Raw genomic sequence first — 7,650 nt, 5'->3', positions numbered from 1 at the left:
TCGGAGCGGTAGCGGCCATGGATCCTTCAGAGTCATGGATTCGGAGGTCCGAGTACCACGCCCGTCGAGGCTAATCCGGGGCAATTAGAATTGCCTGAACACTTTCCCTTCTTAGTCTTTTCAGCACTCTTGGGATCAGCAGTAGAGAAGGGAACAGGTACATAAACTGATACATCCACGGTGATGTCAGCGCGTCCACTGCAACAGCCTGCGGAACCCTCGTTCTGGAACAGTAACGGCAAAGCTTCTTTTTGAGACGAGAAGCCATCAGATCTATCTGCGGACAGCCCCACCGGTGAATTAACTGTTGAAACACCTGGGGATGTAGGTCCCACTCCCCCGGATGGAGGTCGTGCCTGCTGAGGAAGTCTGCTTCCCAGTTGTCCACTCCTTGAATGAATATCGCTGAGATGGCCCTTGCGTTGGCCTCTGCCCAGACGGGAATCCTTAACACTTCCCGCATCACCGCTCTGCTTCTTGTTCCCCCTTGTCGGTTTATGTACGACACCACCGTGGTGTTGTCCAATTGAAAAGATGTATAGACACCCTGCGGGGACTGAGTACCGAGCGGACCACCGCCTGGATAGTCAAGGCCTTGTTCATCGGGAGAAACACCTTTTTAGATACCGTATCCAGTATCATTCCCAGGAACTGAAGACGTTGGGTCGGGTCCAGGTGAGATTTCTGAAAATGTAGGATCCACCCATGATCCGTAAGTAGGTGAGTAGTCAGATCGATGCTGTGCAGTAGACGTTCCCTGGACACAGCCTTTATTAGGAGATCATCCAAATAGGGGACTATGTTCACTCCCATCATGCGCAGTTGCAGCATCATCTCTGCCATGACCTTGTTGAAGACCCTCGAAGCTGTGGATAATCCAAAGAGTAAGGCCTGAAACTTGAAATGGTCCTCCAATATGGCGAACCTGAGGTAAGCCTGATGAGGGGGGCACATGGCAATGTGTAGGTAAGCATCCTTGACATCCAGAGACACCAGGAACTCCCCCTTCTCCAGCGTGGACACCACCGCCCACAGGGATTCCATCTTAAATTTGAACACCCGTAGATACGGGTTTAGAGACTTCAGGTTCAAGATGGGGCGCACCGAACTGTTTGGTTTGGGAACGACAAATAGACTGGAGTAAACACCTCTGTTGCGTAACGGAGGAGGTACAGGAACTACCACCACTGTGTGCAAAAGTTTTTGAATAGCCTCTTGCAAGGTAACTTTTGCTGTGGGTAGAGCTGGTAAGCCCGACGTGAAAAATCTGTGAGGAGGAAGTGCTTGAAATTCCAGCCGGTATCCTTGGGAAATGAGGTCCCTCGCCCAAAGATCCCGGCAGGACTCTGCCCACACGTGGGCAAAGTGTTGAAGGCGAGCACTTACCTGAAAGGCGCCTTGAGGCGGGGGCCAATCGTCATGCGGAAGGCTTAGCGGCAGGGGATCCGGTGGTCTGGTTTAGGGAGACAGCAGGTGCAGGTTTACGGGACTTACCACGAGATCCTCTGGAAGTGGTGGAGACCCTTCGGCCTCTGCCTCTGAACCTTGCCACACGAACAGACTGCAAGGAGGGTCTGGTGTAAGAACGTCTAGCAGGTGGCGCAGCCAATGGCAGATAGGTAGACTTGCTTGGCAGATCCACTTATTTAATTTGTCTCCAAACAAGGCATCACCTGTAAAGAGAAGCCTTCTTGGTATCTGCTGCCTTAGCCACACAATCAATGGAGTGTTTTAACACCTGTCTTTCTCTTTTAGCTGCAGCTAATTTTGAATTTCCATTTTGAATATATGCTCTTAAAGCTATCAAGCCAGTCAGGTGCCTGTGAGCTGGGTCCCGTGTGGAGATAATGAGTGACCCCGCTGAAGACGGGGTAGAGTTACAAGCTGCACACATAACCAATTCCTCAGACATGTTACACAACTGTTTTACAGCACAGCCCACTGACCAACACCTCCACACAGACTCTAGAGAGCCCCTGGAGTGACACTGAGGAACGGAGACCAGGACACAGAAAACACAGGAGTACAATGTGTAACTATGTGTATGACCTGACAGTAGTGCAGCGGCGCTACCGCTGGCACGCTCCCCCCTGGCTATGACCCCCTGGTACTAGTATAGACAGTCTGTACAGCGTGAGTACTGGAGGAGCAGCGTGCATGCAGCCTTGATGATCCGCAGCAGCAGGAAATGGCGCCTTCCCGACGCTGGTCCCGCTCCGGGAAACCTCGTCCCTTGCAATGGTGCGTGGTCCCTGATCAATAGATTATACTGGCCTCAGTAGTAAAAACACATGAGAAATGTATTATACAGTCCACACAAAGCCTTAAAGACAGTGAGTACTGCGGGGCAGCAGCCCTGAGCCAGTTTGTCCGCGGCGGGCACCACAGCCGCGTGACTTGCCGCCGAACTGCAGCCGGGACCCGCTAACCGGGACCCCGGTGTAACACTCACCGCACCTGGGATGAAGAAAAAATCTCTGGAGCTCCAGAGAAATGCACCCGGCTTCTTGGGGACTTTTTCTAAACTGAGTCTGGTAGGAGGGGCATAGAGGGGAGGAGCCAGCACACACCAAAAGTTTTAAAGTGCCAGGCTCCAGTGGACCCGATCTATACCCCATGGTACTAAAGTACAGAACCCCAGTATCCACTAGGACGTAAGGTCCATGAGGAAGGTGCCTCTGTGAGCACCGAAACAGCAGTTGACCAACCACCTGTCTGTCGCTGGAGGCTTGCACTATTTACAACCATGGATATGGTGATATGATACTATGCAGTTTTGACACCCCATGTGCTTTACTACATGTTTCTTGCCTCTGGTGTTTTAAGATTTTTATATCTTGATAAAGATTTCATTATGCAGTAATTTGGAGGTGTTGGTCTCTATTTCTTTGGGACTATATATTTATATATATATATATATATATATATATTGTAACACTGTAAGGGTGCAAGGTGCCGTTTCCTGGGGTATATGTCAGCACGCAGCAGCTGAGGAACAACACAAGTCCAGGTTCTGGTACAACTGGCCCCAGCCAGTTTTATTATACAGAAAATAAAACAAACACCAAAAGAAAATACCTTGCCTGACCAGCACTAACTAGACACAAGATGTTCCTAACTATCACTAAACAAAAACACAGAGTTCTCCAGTACATTGTATAGCTCACTTGTATCAGGAGCGTGTTTCTCTCACAGAGATCCTGCAGTCTTCCCAGGCAGTCTGCCCACCCTAATCAGGCCAGCAGTTCTATAACACTCTTACACAGCTGAAAGCCTGATTAGCCTTCTGTGAGGCCAAAGACCCGAACTGGGCCCAATGTCTGGAACTTGCCCCATCTCTCTTTCAGGGCCCTTACCCAGCTTTTCCAACAAACTGAAAAGGTTCTAACAAAACAAAACATATTCCTAGAAGTTTTCATTTTTCTAATACATGTAAGACGAACCTGGGACAAACATACCTGCCCACAAACACTATCCCAGTGTTCTTGTCACAATATATATATATATATATATATATATATATATACCTACACACACACACACACACACACACACACACACACACACACACACACACACACACACATACACATATATATACACACATTTATCTTATCTGAGGGGGCCCCAGATATATCACTGTACAGGGCTCCAAGATTTCTGTTGCCGGCCCTGTCCATTATAATTTCTGGATCACACACAGCATCAAATCATAATCCAGTCCATGCCTACACTGCCATTGATGACCCAGTGTATTTGTACACCTCAATCCTCATTCTTTCACTCCGCCCATCACGCGCTGCAGTCCCTACTATACCCTCGCAGGCTTCTGTTCATCCACCCAGTGGTAATTACTCTTTGGAGTGCATCGCTGCCCATAGTTCTACAGTATTAGATGTCAGAGTACTTCTCATTTACCGCCCCCTGGAGATGGAAAGATATTTCTACAAGAAACTGCAGACACTGTCGCTGGATTATTTCTGGAGCATCACATGTGGCATAAAGAACGGTCTGGGCTTCACACAAGTCATTCCTCCTGCTACAGTAGAAGTGGTCACTCAAGACCTTGTTTTCCAGAGTCAATCAGAAGTCAGCCGCCATATGGTGTTCTGCATGGTTCCATACTATCCTCCATGCTTACCACTGAATGAAATAGTCACCGTGGCCTGGTCTACCACTGCTATCATAGGAGTGGGGGCCCAGCTGTGCTGAGAGATGGTGAGGTGACTGGGGAGAGATGGTGAGGTGACTGGGGAGAGATGGTGAGAGATGGTGAGGTGACCGGGGAGAGATGGTGAGAGATGGTGAGGTGACTGGGGAGAGATGGTGAGGTGACCGGGGAGAGATGGTGAGAGATGGTGAGGTGACTGGGGAGAGATGGTGAGAGATGGTGAGGTGACCGGGGAGAGATGGTGAGAGATGGTGAGGTGACTTGGGAGAGATGGTGAGGTGACCGGGGAGAGATGGTGAGAGATGGTGAGGTAACCGGGGAGAGATAGTGAGAGATGGTGAGGTGACTGGGGAGAGATGGTGAGAGATGGTGAGGTGACTGGGGAGAGATGGTGAGAGATGGTGAGGTGACTGCGGAGAGATGGTGAGAGATGGTGAGGTGACTGGGGAGAGATGGTGAGAGATGGTGAGGTGACTGGGGAGAGATGGTGAGGTGACTGGGGAGAGATGGTGAGAGATGGTGAGGTGACTGGGGAGAGATGGTGAGAGAAGGTGAGGTGACTGGGGAGAGATGGTGAGAGATGGTGAGGTGACCGGGGAGAGATGGTGAGAGATGGTGAGGTGACCGGGGAGAGATGGTGAGAGATGGTGAGGTGACCGGGGAGAGATGGTGAGGTGACCGGGGAGAGATGGTGAGAGATGGTGAGGTGACCGGGGAGAGATGGTGAGAGATGGTGAGGTGACCGGGGAGAGATGGTGAGGTGACTGGGGAGAGATGGTGAGGTGACTGGGGAGAGATGGTGAGAGATGGTGAGGTGACTGGGGAGAGATGGTGAGAGATGGTGAGGTGACCGGGGAGAGATGGTGAGAGATGGTGAGGTGACCGGGGAGAGATGGTGAGAGATGGTGAGGTGACCGGGGAGAGATGGTGAGGTGACTGGGGAGAGATTGTGAGAGATGGTGAGGTGACTGGGGAGAGATGGTGAGAGATGGTGAGGTGACTGGGGAGAGATGGTGAGGTGACCGGAGAGAGATGGTGAGAGATGGTGAGGTGACCGGGGAGAGATGGTGAGGTGACTGGGGAGAGATGGTGAGGTGACTGGGGAGAGATGGTGAGGTGACTGGGGAGAGATGGTGAGGTGACCGGGGAGAGATGGTGAGAGATGGTGAGGTGACCGGGGAGAGATGGTGAGAGATGGTGAGGTGACTGGGGAGAGATGGTGAGAGATGGTGAGGTGACTGGGGAGAGATGGTGAGAGATGGTGAGGTGACTGGGGAGAGATGGTGAGAGATGGTGAGGTGACTGGGGAGAGATGGTGAGAGATGGTGAGGTGACCGGGGAGAGATGGTGAGAGATGGTGAGGTGACCGGGGAGAGATGGTGAGGTGACTGGGGAGAGATGGTGAGAGATGGTGAGGTGACTGGGGAGAGATGGTGAGGTGACCGGGGAGAGATGGTGAGAGATGGTGAGGTGACCGGGGAGAGATGGTGAGGTGACCGGGGAGAGATGGTGAGGTGACCGGGGAGAGATGGTGAGAGATGGTGAGCGATGGTGAGGTGACCGGGGAGAGATGATGAGAGATGGTGAGGTGACTGGGGAGAGATGGTGAGAGATGGTGAGATGACCGGGGAGAGATGGTGAGGTGACTGGGGAGAGATGGTGAGAGATGGTGAGGTGACTGGGGAGAGATGGTGAGGTGACCGGGGAGAGATGGTGAGGTGACTGGGGAGAGATGGTGAGAGATGGTGAAGTGACTGGGGAGAGATGGTGAGGTGACTGGGGAGAGATGGTGAGGTGACCGGGGAGATATGGTGAGGTGACCGGGGAGAGATGGGGAGAGATGGTGAGGTGACCGGGGAGAGATGGTGAGAGATGGTGAGGTGACTGGGGAGAGATGGTGAGAGATGGTGAGGTGACTGGGGAGAGATGGTGAGGTGACTGGGGAGAGATGGTGAGGTGACTGGGGAGAGATGGTGAGGTGACCGGGGAGAGATGGTGAGAGATGGTGAGGTGACTGGGGAGAGATGGTGAGAGATGGTGAGGTGACTGGGGAGAGATGGTGAGGTGACTGGGGAGAGATGGTGAGAGATGGTGAGGTGACTGGGGAGAGATGGTGAGGTGACTGGGGAGAGATGGTGAGGTGACTGGGGAGAGATGGTGAGAGATGGTGAGGTGACTGGGGAGAGATGGTGAGAGATGGTGAGGTGACTGGGGAGAGATGGTGAGAGATGGTGAGGTGACTGGGGAGAGATGGTGAGGTGACCAGGGAGAGATGGTGAGGTGACTGGGGAGAGATGGTGAGGTGACTGGGGAGAGATGGTGAGGTGACCGGGGAGAGATGGTGAGAGATGGTGAGGTGACCGGGGAGAGATGGTGAGAGATGGTGAGGTGACTGGGGAGAGATGGTGAGAGATGGTGAGGTGACTGGGGAGAGATGGTGAGAGATGGTGAGGTGACTGGGGAGAGATGGTGAGAGATGGTGAGGTGACTGGGGAGAGATGGTGAGAGATGGTGAGGTGACCGGGGAGAGATGGTGAGAGATGGTGAGGTGACCGGGGAGAGATGGTGAGGTGACTGGGGAGAGATGGTGAGAGATGGTGAGGTGACTGGGGAGAGATGGTGAGGTGACCGGGGAGAGATGGTGAGAGATGGTGAGGTGACCGGGGAGAGATGGTGAGGTGACCGGGGAGAGATGGTGAGGTGACCGGGGAGAGATGGTGAGAGATGGTGAGCGATGGTGAGGTGACCGGGGAGAGATGATGAGAGATGGTGAGGTGACTGGGGAGAGATGGTGAGAGATGGTGAGATGACCGGGGAGAGATGGTGAGGTGACTGGGGAGAGATGGTGAGAGATGGTGAGGTGACTGGGGAGAGATGGTGAGGTGACCGGGGAGAGATGGTGAGGTGACTGGGGAGAGATGGTGAGAGATGGTGAAGTGACTGGGGAGAGATGGTGAGGTGACTGGGGAGAGATGGTGAGGTGACCGGGGAGATATGGTGAGGTGACCGGGGAGAGATGGGGAGAGATGGTGAGGTGACCGGGGAGAGATGGTGAGAGATGGTGAGGTGACTGGGGAGAGATGGTGAGAGATGGTGAGGTGACTGGGGAGAGATGGTGAGGTGACTGGGGAGAGATGGTGAGGTGACTGGGGAGAGATGGTGAGGTGACCGGGGAGAGATGGTGAGAGATGGTGAGGTGACTGGGGAGAGATGGTGAGAGATGGTGAGGTGACTGGGGAGAGATGGTGAGGTGACTGGGGAGAGATGGTGAGAGATGGTGAGGTGACTGGGGAGAGATGGTGAGGTGACTGGGGAGAGATGGTGAGGTGACTGGGGAGAGATGGTGAGAGATGGTGAGGTGACTGGGGAGAGATGGTGAGAGATGGTGAGGTGACTGGGGAGAGATGGTGAGAGATGGTGAGGTGACTGGGGAGAGATGGTGAGGTGACCAGGGAGAGATGGTGAGGTGACCAGGGAGA

Source organism: Pseudophryne corroboree, chromosome 6, assembly GCF_028390025.1.
Source record: "Pseudophryne corroboree isolate aPseCor3 chromosome 6, aPseCor3.hap2, whole genome shotgun sequence".
NCBI classification, from domain to species: domain Eukaryota; kingdom Metazoa; phylum Chordata; class Amphibia; order Anura; family Myobatrachidae; genus Pseudophryne; species Pseudophryne corroboree.
The sequence above is the reverse complement of the archived record's forward strand: the minus strand, read 5'-3'. Positions refer to the sequence as shown.